Source organism: Teleopsis dalmanni, chromosome 2 (assembly GCF_002237135.1).
Source record: "Teleopsis dalmanni isolate 2A chromosome 2, ASM223713v2, whole genome shotgun sequence".
In the NCBI taxonomy this organism is placed as follows: Eukaryota; Metazoa; Arthropoda; class Insecta; order Diptera; family Diopsidae; genus Teleopsis; species Teleopsis dalmanni.
In genome coordinates this window covers 89,260,232-89,272,523 of record NC_051847.1, presented here as the reverse complement: position 1 = coordinate 89,272,523, position 12,292 = coordinate 89,260,232, and the positions used below count along the sequence as shown (strand labels likewise).

The following is a 12,292-nucleotide window of genomic DNA, read 5'->3' as shown; positions in this document are numbered from 1 at the left end:
CGTGTTTTAATCGATTACCGTAACTTTGTTATGAAGTGCTTAAGTTTATAAGTATCTACTCGAATTACAAGAAATAAAGTAATTTATAGGTAGAGGTTGGTCCTTTTATTTGAAATTTTTGGAATATTTTTCAAAGTTTTCTGTCTCTTATATAATAATATTTGTTTTTCTATAATTATATAATAGTTTTAATTCAAAATTTACTACTACAGTTATATGATAAATATATACTCATCACCAAATAAGATGAAGATTATGATTATCTTCCAAACAGTCAGACCTGAATTTCTTTTCATATATAAATTTTTTGCATAGATTTTTATATCTTTTATATAAATCTGAAAACAGACTTTATATCTGCAAATGTTTTTTTTTTAATTTATTGAATCAAAGAATCGCCCACTCAGGTTAGTATAACTTTATTCGAAACACTTGCAGTATCTATTATTAGAACCCAACAAAATGGAAAGAAGTTCCACACTTTACAAATATATAAAAATGAATTTTATTGTTAACTTTGATGAGTCCAATAAAGCTAAGGATGCACTAGTTATCAAAATCAAAATCAACATTAAACTTATACTTATAAATTTCTCCAACTTCAGTAAATGTTAATTTTTTTAAAATATCCAAAATTATTAAGAGAAACTTTATAATAGGTGATAGGTCCTTGTAGGATAAAAACCTATTATAGGTTTTATATTATTATATATATCAAATAATTCTTCGATCTTTGTGACAAAGATCAAGAAAGTGCACCAGATCTCATTTTTTAATATTCAGCGCATGCGCAACATAGATTACATACAAGGAAGATTTTCTGCCAATGATGATTTGAGTTAGTTACGAGACCTCCTCTAGAAATAGTTTAAAATCCTTTAATCGTAGATTAAACATACAACGAATATACTTTGTTAAGGATGACCTTAGTCAGTTACGAGATCTCCTCTAGAAATGATACGAAATCATTTAAACGTTGATGTAGCATACAAGGAACATATTTTGTAAAGAATAATGTTAGTCAGTTACGAGACCTCCTTTAGAAATGCTTTAAAATTATTTAAACGTAGAATCAACATAAACTGAATATATTTTATCACGAATGATCTTAGTCAGTTATAAGACCTTCTGGTTTAATATCCTTTAAACGTATATTAAACATACAATGAAAACCTCCTTTATAAATGGTTTAATATCCTTTAAACATAGATTTAGCATACAAGGAACATTTTTAAAGGATGATCTTCGTCAGTTATAAGACCTACTCTAGAAATTGTTCTAAGACCATTAAGTTTTATATGACAACAATAAGTGTTAGCTGACCTATGTGAAGTTTTAGTTTAATTGCAATAGCATTACCTAATAATATGATGGAATAACATTAAAAAGGATTAAAATGGAATTGCATTCATATTTAAAAAAATGTAACATAAGGGAGCTTATTTCTCCATCAGCGGTTTTTAATTTATTCAAATCTGGGTTTCATTCTTAATTGAATTTTATAGTATAGTTAAATCGGTTTAAGTGCATGGAGTATGCTTAAATGGTTGCATCTTTTGTTGAACATGTTTACTCTTATATAATTCGTAATGCAAAAATATTCATCATGTTGCTTTGAATACTTGTTTTGCTTTGAGCAGAAGGGAATCTACGTTCATATATAAGGAAAGATACTGCAAGATCTGCAAAAACAATGTTATTTTTTAAATCGTTATCAAATCACAACAGCTGATTGCAACAATGTTAACAAAATGAAACGTCGAAGTTTAACATGCTTAATCTTCTTAAAATGAAATGAGTTTTCACATTAAAATGTCTACTACTAAACATCTCAAGCTGGATGATTTTTAAAAATTTATTGTACACTGTTATCACATTAAATATATACTATATAAACTGTTTCAACAGAAACATTCCTAGGTTAAAATCTTATAAAATGTTTTTTTCTTTCATAAAATTATTGATCACAATGTTTTTTGCTACAAGTATATAAACTTACTTTGAATAGAAAATAGACAGAAGAAAGTAATTTTTTTAATATATGTTATTCAGTACGGTTTTAACATATTCTCTAGAACCTACAAAATTTTAAATTTCCGTTACGAAATATTTTGTAAGGTAGTTCATTCTTTGTTAATTAAAATATATATTATACTTATATAAATTTCAGGAATATACTTGAATAAGAAATGCTCGACATAGGTACAACCATATGTCATTTACGGTATTACGCTAAAGTACAGTTGCCTTACAAAGACAACAACAAAAATATTTGATTTCTATATTAATTATTAATTACTTTGAATATTTGATCACTCGCAAATACACTATTTTCAACTTTAATATCCTCTCATATATCGTATTTATAATTTAATATCGTTTTTATATCTTTTGAAATTTTTTTGTTTCTGTTATATCAGAGAGATTAATATTTTCGACTGATCTCTATGCACGTTATCAGTGTTTGATGAGCTGAAGTTAGCAGGTAAATGGAAGCCATATATACAATTTTGCTTATTAGTACTCTTGTATGAGAAAACTTTACACTCTGAATAACAGAGGATTAGCTGTCGAGTAACCAGTGCAGGTTAGTTGCTTTAAATCATATTTTAACTTGTTTTGTTTCTATACGCATATATCAAGTAAGTCGTCTAAAAGTGTATGTCTAGATAGGAAAAAATACTTTTTAAGTTATCGGCATGCTATTTAGAGTATTTATTGAAGAAGCGCCTCTATTTTAAATAAAATAATTGTCTTTTTGTTTTTTTATTTGAATGTGCTTTTGGGCTACCCAAAGTAGGTCAGCTTTAAGTTGCCTTGGAGTTTCTAAAACACTTCTGAGACGTCATAAAATTATTGTGATATTCGTGAATTTAGAAGTAACAGGCAATTATTTGTTGAAATATCTGTATTGAATAAAGTATATGAAATGATATTCGGAGGTTCAACCTTTGGGGAAGCTATAATTTTTAGCGGACCTCGAAAAAATATATGAGTTATACTTGACACTAAAATATTTATTTTAAGATACATACTAGTTCTAGGCAGATTATTTACCTTTAAACTTATCTGAGTTTATAAATAAGTCCTTTGTGCCGCACTCTTTCTGAAGATTGCTTAAGATCAAGAAATGCAGCAGAACAGAGCAGTATTCCCTACACTCAAACAGATTTCTTGTTGCATTTGTTATACATTTCTTGATTTTATGGTTTTACCTAGAGTATTCCTTGCATCTTTTGTTAGTGTTTTAGAATTTTTAAGACTAATGCTAACTTTCCATAAGTTTGTCCCTTTTCTTCCGTTAGAGGACAATTCTGTATAAAATTCTACTGGTTGTTGTTGGTCACTTTTCTTTAGCAGATTTGAGCTTATTTTTGATAGTTTTAAGCAATTTGACATAATCTAATGGTTTTCTAATACTATATTGTTTTCGAAAAGTTATAGGATTAACTCTTAGGAGTAGAATATATTGCAGTTGTAGTCGAGATTGACTATATAACAGTAATCGCGTCATCTATATCTTCCATGCTTTTGATATTGTATTTATTCATATTTGTATCTATATTTAGGTCAGATAATAACCTTAATATAACTTTGAATATACATTTATAATGTTATAAGCAGTCAATTCCTCTGTGTAAATTCATTTACTTTTTTAAATTCGTAAAATTATGGCGAATGATTTTATTAATTATGACTTCCAATTATTTTTAAACATTTTTTTAAAATTCTTTAACATAAGTTACTTTTTGACTATATGACTTATATTTTAAAATATTTTAAAATTAAATTTTAAATAAATATACTCGTTTTTACTTTCAAGCTATAAAGTGTATTTCCAGGTATTGTACCTATTTTATATTTATATTAACATTGCATACGTTAACATTGCTCTATTTTGTTTTCAGATAGATTATAATATTTTAAACTCATTAATAAACTCATTAATTTAAAATTATAAAACTGATGAGAGTGTAGTTTTTTGTAACATATTTTAAAATGTTACTCATACGCATGGTTAAACACACAATGCAATATACAATATATAATAATTATGAATATATTTTGAATAGTTTTAATTAAAATGCGAAGCAAAAAGTTTTATGATAATTTTTATAACTAATTTGTTTTATTAAATTACTAAAATGTAGTGTAATATTCCTCATATGAAGTTTCCGATGTTACGTTTATGGTATTTACATTATTTTTTATCTTAATTTATATTAGTGCTTTGAATATAGATGGTATAGTTTTTAATAATAACGCATTTTTAACTTCAATTTTCAACAAAATTGGATAATTGCTTTTGTATGTTATACATAAAAGAATTAATAAAAATAAATGTTAACAAATTCAAATAATTAAATTAAACAGATTTTACAGGGTGTTTGTGACTTATTCGACATAAATATGGAACATGATTCTTTGACTTAAGATAACACGAAAAAACTTGTATAGGATTTCAGTAATTTAATAAATTCTTTTAAAGATATGCATAATATCTAACTTTTTGACTGAAAGTTTTTTTTTGTGTGGATCTTAGATAACCCATATCCTTATGTACTGAAAATACTGAAAATGTATTCTTTCTCCAATACGAAATTTTTCTCTCTTAGACAAAGGAATCATTTTCTGCATATGTACCAAACTAGACAGAAACACTCTTTACAATATATAATTTTCGAATATAATCGAATTATTTCTTGTGTTATATATATTTATTTCATTTTTTTATATTTTGTACTTCTTATATGAAATTAGAAAAAAATTTAAAAAAAAAATTAATTTGAAACACTAGTTTCTTTATTATTTTGTGGCAAATATGCTGAAGTCATTAATCATACCACTGTCAAAAAGTTTTACTTTCGTACTCTTTCGGATTATAAAAGTCCTATATGCAATTTAAATACATAATTCTATTCATCCCTTGTGGTACGTAAAGCGGAAACATAATGTTTCAGTCGCTCACAATTCTTAGTAAAGTTTTAAATTTTCCGTTTTTTTTAATAGATTATATTTCTTTACCAATCGTTATTTTTTATTTACAATATACATTTTTATCCAATGCCTTCCACATTTCTTATGAGTACCTGGCTGTAAATGTTCTTAGATCCATTTTCGCTATTTTATGTTGATATGAGAGCAAATCAGTTGATGCATATTTGAAAGTACGTCTGTTGTATCTAATATATGTCAATGTCGTGGTATAGCTCGTAGAGTTTATAGTTCTATCTAATTTTATACTCATTGCCAAGGCATAGAGGACGACAAATCTTCCGAAAAATTAAAGTAATGCTCATAATGTCCTATTATCACTGTTAGTAATTGTTTAAGCTTCTGTAGCATACAGCAGAACATGCATGACAAGAGACTTGTAGATCGTGATTTTTATTTGCCGAGAGCAGGCTTTATTTTTCAATTGCCTAGATGTTTTATATATATAATACACATATTTATTTGAGGTTATATACTTCTTAAAGAGTTATTTACTTATAATCTGTCCTAAAAAGATAAATAAATTTATTCAACGATTTTGAAATGTTAAGAGTAAAAATACAAGATATTCTTGAAGTTGTAGTAGTAGTGTATTCAAAAGTAATATACCTCCCTGGAAATTATAATCTTATATATAATTTATATCAATCCACTAGATCCATACTAAACTTATTGATATATCTAATGCCGAAAATTTCCCCCTTAAGAAATGTTATAATCTTTATCTACATTTTTATTAGATTGGCAGATATGATTGGCAGATATCATGATTGATACGTATAAGAAGCAACATATATGTAGAAGCAGTACTTAGTATCAATCAGCTTTTACACTCTAGTAAAGTTTTAATTTGTTACAACCAGTATATATTTTGGTTCTAGAATTAGAATTTTGTTTTAGGTTAGTGTATTTTAGTTTTAGAAATGATTATAAAATCTAAATATTATATTATTTTAATTATTGGTTGGCTTAAGTGTTAAGCTATTCTGGTCTTAGTGTATAAACAAGTAATATATAATTAAATATTAATGTTAATGTTGGGGTAAATACAAAGCTCGAAAAATGCAACTGCGTGGCACAGGTAAAGGAAGATAGAGAAAGTGGAAGAAGAAGAAAAGTAAACGTGGTATGACTTCACAGCAGTCATTTTACTGGCGTTTGATTTTTTACAAATTTTTTTTAACTGGTTAATTTTAAAATCACGTGAAACATTCAATAATAATAATATTTAGAGAACTCTGTTTTTTCTAAAAAGGTGTGCTGCAAAGAGTATTATTTAATTTTTTAAAAATTTTATTTAAATTACTATTAATTTCCTATTAAATTGTATATTGTATTATTTTCATATTTGTGAAGAAATATTTTATATTAGAAATTCCTTAATATTATACATTCTAACAATAAGACTCCGTGCAATGTTTATGAAAATCACGATTTCCATTTACACAAATGAGCAAAAAATCACTAAAAGCCACCGCAACCACACATTAAAATTTGGAGCAACTGCTTGGGTACATTAAGAAACCCATAAGCCTACACAAGCCTACACAATAGCTCCGTAGCAAGTCGTAAATCTTCGAAAAATGCTTAATAGCGTTTCTAATGCTACCTCAATCATCAAACGAGCTACCAATTCACCCTCGAAAACATACATTATAATGTCTAATTTATAGGATTTTAAATGCAAAAATAGGTGTTGTACCGTTAAGAAACTCAATTGTAGGCAAACAAAAAAACAAAAACGCAAACACACAAACACACAAAAACGTAAAAACAACATCGAATAAAAAGTACTTCTGCAAAATCGTAAGGTAATTATCGAAGTAGGGGGTACACCCACACGCCTTTGAGTATGTGCTCATACTCAAGAAACCTATTAAAATAGTAATAAAACTAGAAAAATTATAATCAAAAGAAAAGGTAAAAAATCGATATTAAAGTCATTTCGAGACACGCAATTCTTCTAAATAATGAAACAAAAAAAAAACAAAAAAATAGAAAAATAAAAACAACGCCAACCATAACAACAAAAACAACTACTAAAAACAATATATAAAGGGGGAAAATAACTAATGTACGAACGACTTCATGTAAAGGCACGATAGTAGTAAATATGCGGAATACGTGTACATTGTATACGTATGTATATTATTATTGGGCTTATATGGATACCAACCAATACACGCAAACTTCTTTTTGTATGGGCCCGTGTATGTCCATGTTGTTGCCGCCATTGCTACCGCTTGGTTGCTACTTTTTGTGTTGGCGCTGTGTTGCCGCATAGCATAGTTTCGCGTACACACGAGTTGAGCACAGTGAGGTTAAGACGGGTTGACATTCCAATTCCAATTCCAGGACAATAATTCTGCTATAAAATAATACAAAATATAAAATAAAGCAACAAATAAAAGCAACTACAAAAAATCAAGTAACTGCGCTAAAGTTTTAACTTATAAGCGCGTGTAATTGCAAGTAAGTTTGGATTCGTGTGCGTGTGCGTGAGTGTGTGCGTGTGCGTGTGCTTGTGTGCGTGTAGGATTCGGAGTTGTAGCAGAACAAAGTGCAAAAGTTTGCCATTCTCCAAAACGAGATAAAAACGAAATTTGGCACTTCTGTTTTATTCGAATTGTGAACTGCATTTACTAAAATTACTAAAATTACATTAGGAAATGCTTTTATTACATTAAAATGAAGAGATATGATTTTCTAAAACAGTTTTGATTTATAAGCTAAATTTCATAATTTGAAATAGTTTGAAATAGTTTCGGTTTTTATTAAGAAATATGTGTTTTATGTATTTTAAATGTGTTATGCTTACTCGAATTTAAATTAACTTAAGTGTAGCATTTATAATATACCTGGTTTGTTAGTTTATTTTATACCTAACCAAAATTTAGACTAGACTGGTGCTTCTCATATCATAACGTACTCTGGACCAGAAAGATATTCAATGTGTTTTAAAAGGTCTAGTAAAATTCTTAATTCATTTCAAATAAATGACAGATGTCAATGTCTTCACAATATAATACGACTAAAAGCGATTATTCAAAATATTACCAATAGCTAATTACTAATTACTTAACGTCATAACAATTGTCGAATCTTAGTGATATAGGATGTTTGCGATATAGGCTAAATTGCGTTTTAAATGAGGGAAATTCTAAGTTGTGTCGATAATGTAGTGATGTGTCGATACGTGTTGATAAATGGCTAAATGTGTGCAGTGCAAAAAATCCCAAAAAATCTCCCATTTGGTTTAGCATCAACTTAGCCTAACTCGCACACGTCTATAGTACAAGTATTTAGTATACCAATTTTTATTCTTCAAGCTATTTTAGTTTTGAAGATATTGAATATTGAAAAATTGCACATCACAAGTTGCCCATGTTTGGTTTCAATTTTGGAGGGTTTCGGTTGAGACGATGGTGCCCAAAATACATTCAAAAGCAAGCTTATATTTAAGGAAATTTTATTTAAATATCTTTACTGGTTCAGAAAATACCGAATTTTCAAAGTCTCATTTTAATCCTAAATTTAATTCACCGACACTGGGCGGCGATTGATAACCTTGAATAAAACGATATATTTTTATAACATAATATATTAATGATCTTTATCTACTATCTATACTAGCACACATTCAGAAAACTTGTTTATTTCTGCTTTAAAGTGGTTGCTACATATTCCGCGGATTGACTTTTGAGAAACCGTGGACTTAATATAATAGGTCCATTAACTTGAATTATACTTACGTATATCAAGAAAACTTATTTAATTTTACTTTAAAATCGACTGCACAATTTTCGTAAGCTATATATAATACGTATTAAGAGTAATAATTTGTAACATTTTGAAACAAACCCTCTATACTATATAAATTAAAAAGTCATTGAAATTTTTATGTTGTATGACTGCGTATCAGTTTAGCTAAAAACTTCTATTAAACAAAAGTTTAAATTTTTGAACTTAAAATTTCCTCAATGTTTCTCTTCATTGATAATCATTTCATCCTTACTTTATACTTTCGTTTAAACAAAAACAGCTGTTGGATTTTAGCAGCAGAGTATTTTAGATGTCCTGCACTAATTATATTCTTAGTAAGTTGATTCCAAGATAGTTTACTCTTCTAGATATTACGCTTTAGAACAAAATGATTCGTATATTCCTTCATCTTTTAAAGCGAACTTTATATATAACAACTCGGTTAATAAGGATCCTATTTAAGCTATCTCAGCCATAAATGGAAGACAGTATAGCTACATTCTTCGCTAAAGCTTAAATTTGAATATCAAAACTAAAAAATAGATCACCAAGTTCTAGCCCAGTACCGAACAAATTTTCTCTGTGAACTATATTAATTTATTTAATTTATGATACACTCGCCTTACATTCTTAACGAGTGTATTTTTAACTACCAGTTTCATACCTTCCTACTAATTCAACAAATAGCTATATATTCTATTGCTTTCATATAAGCTTTAACTATATAAGGATGCAACAAATATGTTGATTTGTTAACTATCTAGTTCTAACAGGGCTGAAAAGTTGCATAGACGCATACTGATGAATAGAAAAACAATTAGAAAAGTTACAAAATTAATCTTCGTTGTTAGCAAAAGACCTCGAATTTAAAAAATATTTCATTAAAAAGGTTTAGTATTAGAACCTGTAAAGGTTCCTCATTATTAGCTCTTTTATGAATATTCTTTACATTAGAGTTTTCAATACGCTCAACTGAGCAGACATCTGTCGTTAACTGCAGTACGGATTTAATTCAAGTCGTAAGTTTTGGAACCAATTATAACGTAGGTACAGTTTATTCCCGACCACCATCAATCGTTTTCAGCACTATTGCAGCAAGTTAATTGCAGTTCAATTGAATCACATTGTATATAACTTCTTTTCTCGTCACATTCATAATTTTTATTATCATTATATGTATTAGATTACATTGTACAATAAATATATTATACTATATATATTTTGTATGTTAAATTTTCTTAAAATATTTTTATATAATGCAGTAGTCAGCAGTTTATATATTTAATGTATTTTGCAAAAAATTTTATATATTTTATATATTTCCCTATTTTCCATATAAGTAATGTGACTTCTGATCCTGCAACTGTATATATATAGATATATTTTCATAGCATTATTATGATGGTTCATATAATGTAGCGCACGATTTAAATTGCAGGTCTATGGATCGAAAAATTTTTAAGGAGTACATAATAGAAACTTAAGTGACATTACACCCGCCGAATCAGCGTTTCAACCAAAACAGAGAGATTTTGTCGTATTTAGCTAAAAATATACAGTTTCATATAATTAAAAGCACTTGTGATTAATATTTTTAATACTTTTGTCATCGTTACCAACTACGGTCTTAATAGTTTTCAGCTCTCTACTTCAACATAGAAAAACTAAATATATAACAAAATAATCAAGGAGTCATAGGCTAGGTTAAAACAATGACATCTTAAATAACAAATACTATTTTCAATTATATTTAAAAACTTTTGTGGTACATTTCACATATCTTTAGATATATTTTTTAATTATTCATCAAAATTATATTATTGCTTAAAATTGCGTCCTAATGCCTTTAAGTCGTGTTTCGAGGCAACGTATAAATTCCGTTCTATCGGCATTACATACAACTGTAAATCTTGGCTACGTACCGCTGCTTATTTATTTGGGATTACGCGCTGATAGAAGACGAGCTAGTATGAGAAAGAATCGATAGTTCCAGATCCGTGATTGGTAAAAATTAAACAGTTTAAAGTTTGATGTTTTTATTTGACCTATTTTACCTAATATTTAGAAAAAGGAAAATTGTTGGATTGATTTATCAAGACAAGTATGATTAATCTTCAATTACGTAAAGAAAAAATCGCTACACATATACTATTTTTTATTTGTTATTATGTACTGGTGGAAGACGAGCTGATGCGAGTATCTACATATAGTGCAAGATCAGTTATTGATAAAGATTTAGGGATTTGAAGTTTGATGATCTTTTTAGAGCTATTGTACTTTAAATTTGAAAAAGGAAAATTGATTGGTTGATTGATCGTGATGAATATAACAAATTTTAATTTATATAAAAATTATTAGTTTTCATAAATGTATTAACTAAGCTTTGTTCAATTTATTACATTTGATTTAAGTTGATATATTGTGTGTAATAAAAATCTTAAGCAAATAATTTTGAGTTCCATTAAAAATAAAATCAACAAGCACAGATATATATATATATCAGTTATCAACAGTTTTTATTAACAGACAAAAAATGATATATCATCATGTACGATTTTGAAATAGTAAATTCTGATTATTATTTTAGTATAATGAAATCTTAAATATATATGTATTCGATCATTGGTTCGATTTCTATTTTAATTAGAATAAAATATTAAATATGATTTAATATAGATATTTAATATCGAATTATATTAAATTTGTATTCAATATTCAATTCGCTTATATCAAAAATTAAAACGCGGGTGCCTTGACATGGCTATGTCGTATTCTCCTTTAACAGTGATATATTAATTGTAATGCTAATCTAACGTCTCAGTTTCGGCTATCCGTATTTTATTTGAACAAATTTTTTTTTCTACAGCCTAGTTTTATGTTTGTAATAACTCAGTAGTTACTAGCAGTCAGTTCTGGAGTTTATAGTGAATGAGAAAGTATAGTAAAGCATAATTTATTCAACTTCTCGTTTTTATAGACTTGTGACACGGGGAATTGGCTTAGAAAAATAGCGTTATTGGGCTTCCATGTGACATTTTTTTCTCATAATAATTTCACTCAATCGATCTAATAATACACTTCTCCGGGAAGTCGATGAACAAAATATCATGCACTTCCTAAATCAGGCAATGATCTTTTTCATTCATGTGTGTAGAAGTATATCAATTATTTCATCAAAAGTCATATACCGATGCAAGATAAGATTCTCTTTACCTCATTTAACCAACTCAGTAGCGCTTTAAATCTCCGAAATTTGTTAAATAAACCACTGTTACCTATAAAATCTTATTAATATCTCATGAAGTTTTGATATGACTCCTTCCTCCACAAATATAGGGTTGTCAACAGTATTTGCCATATATATGCGGGACACTTATTGATTGATATGATACGCAATCTATGAATTTCGCAAACTATGTGTGAAGGATACGAAAGTAAGCTACTTATTGTAGAAAAACTTGGAAGTATTGATTTCTTATATTAAACTTTATGTTATTTTATACACCATTGCGTATTGAAATATAAAAGTTTTATA

At 27.6% G+C, this 12,292-nt stretch overlaps 1 long non-coding RNA gene across 1 annotated transcript; it reads left to right on the top strand.

Annotated features, from left to right (window-relative positions):
* Positions 1–10,527: 10,527 nt before the first annotated feature.
* On the top strand, positions 10,528–11,206 carry LOC119684617. Its single transcript, XR_005252746.1, has 2 exons — positions 10,528–10,761; positions 10,823–11,206. It is a non-coding gene; the product is annotated as an uncharacterized LOC119684617 (long non-coding RNA).
* Positions 11,207–12,292: the final 1,086 nt, after the last annotated feature.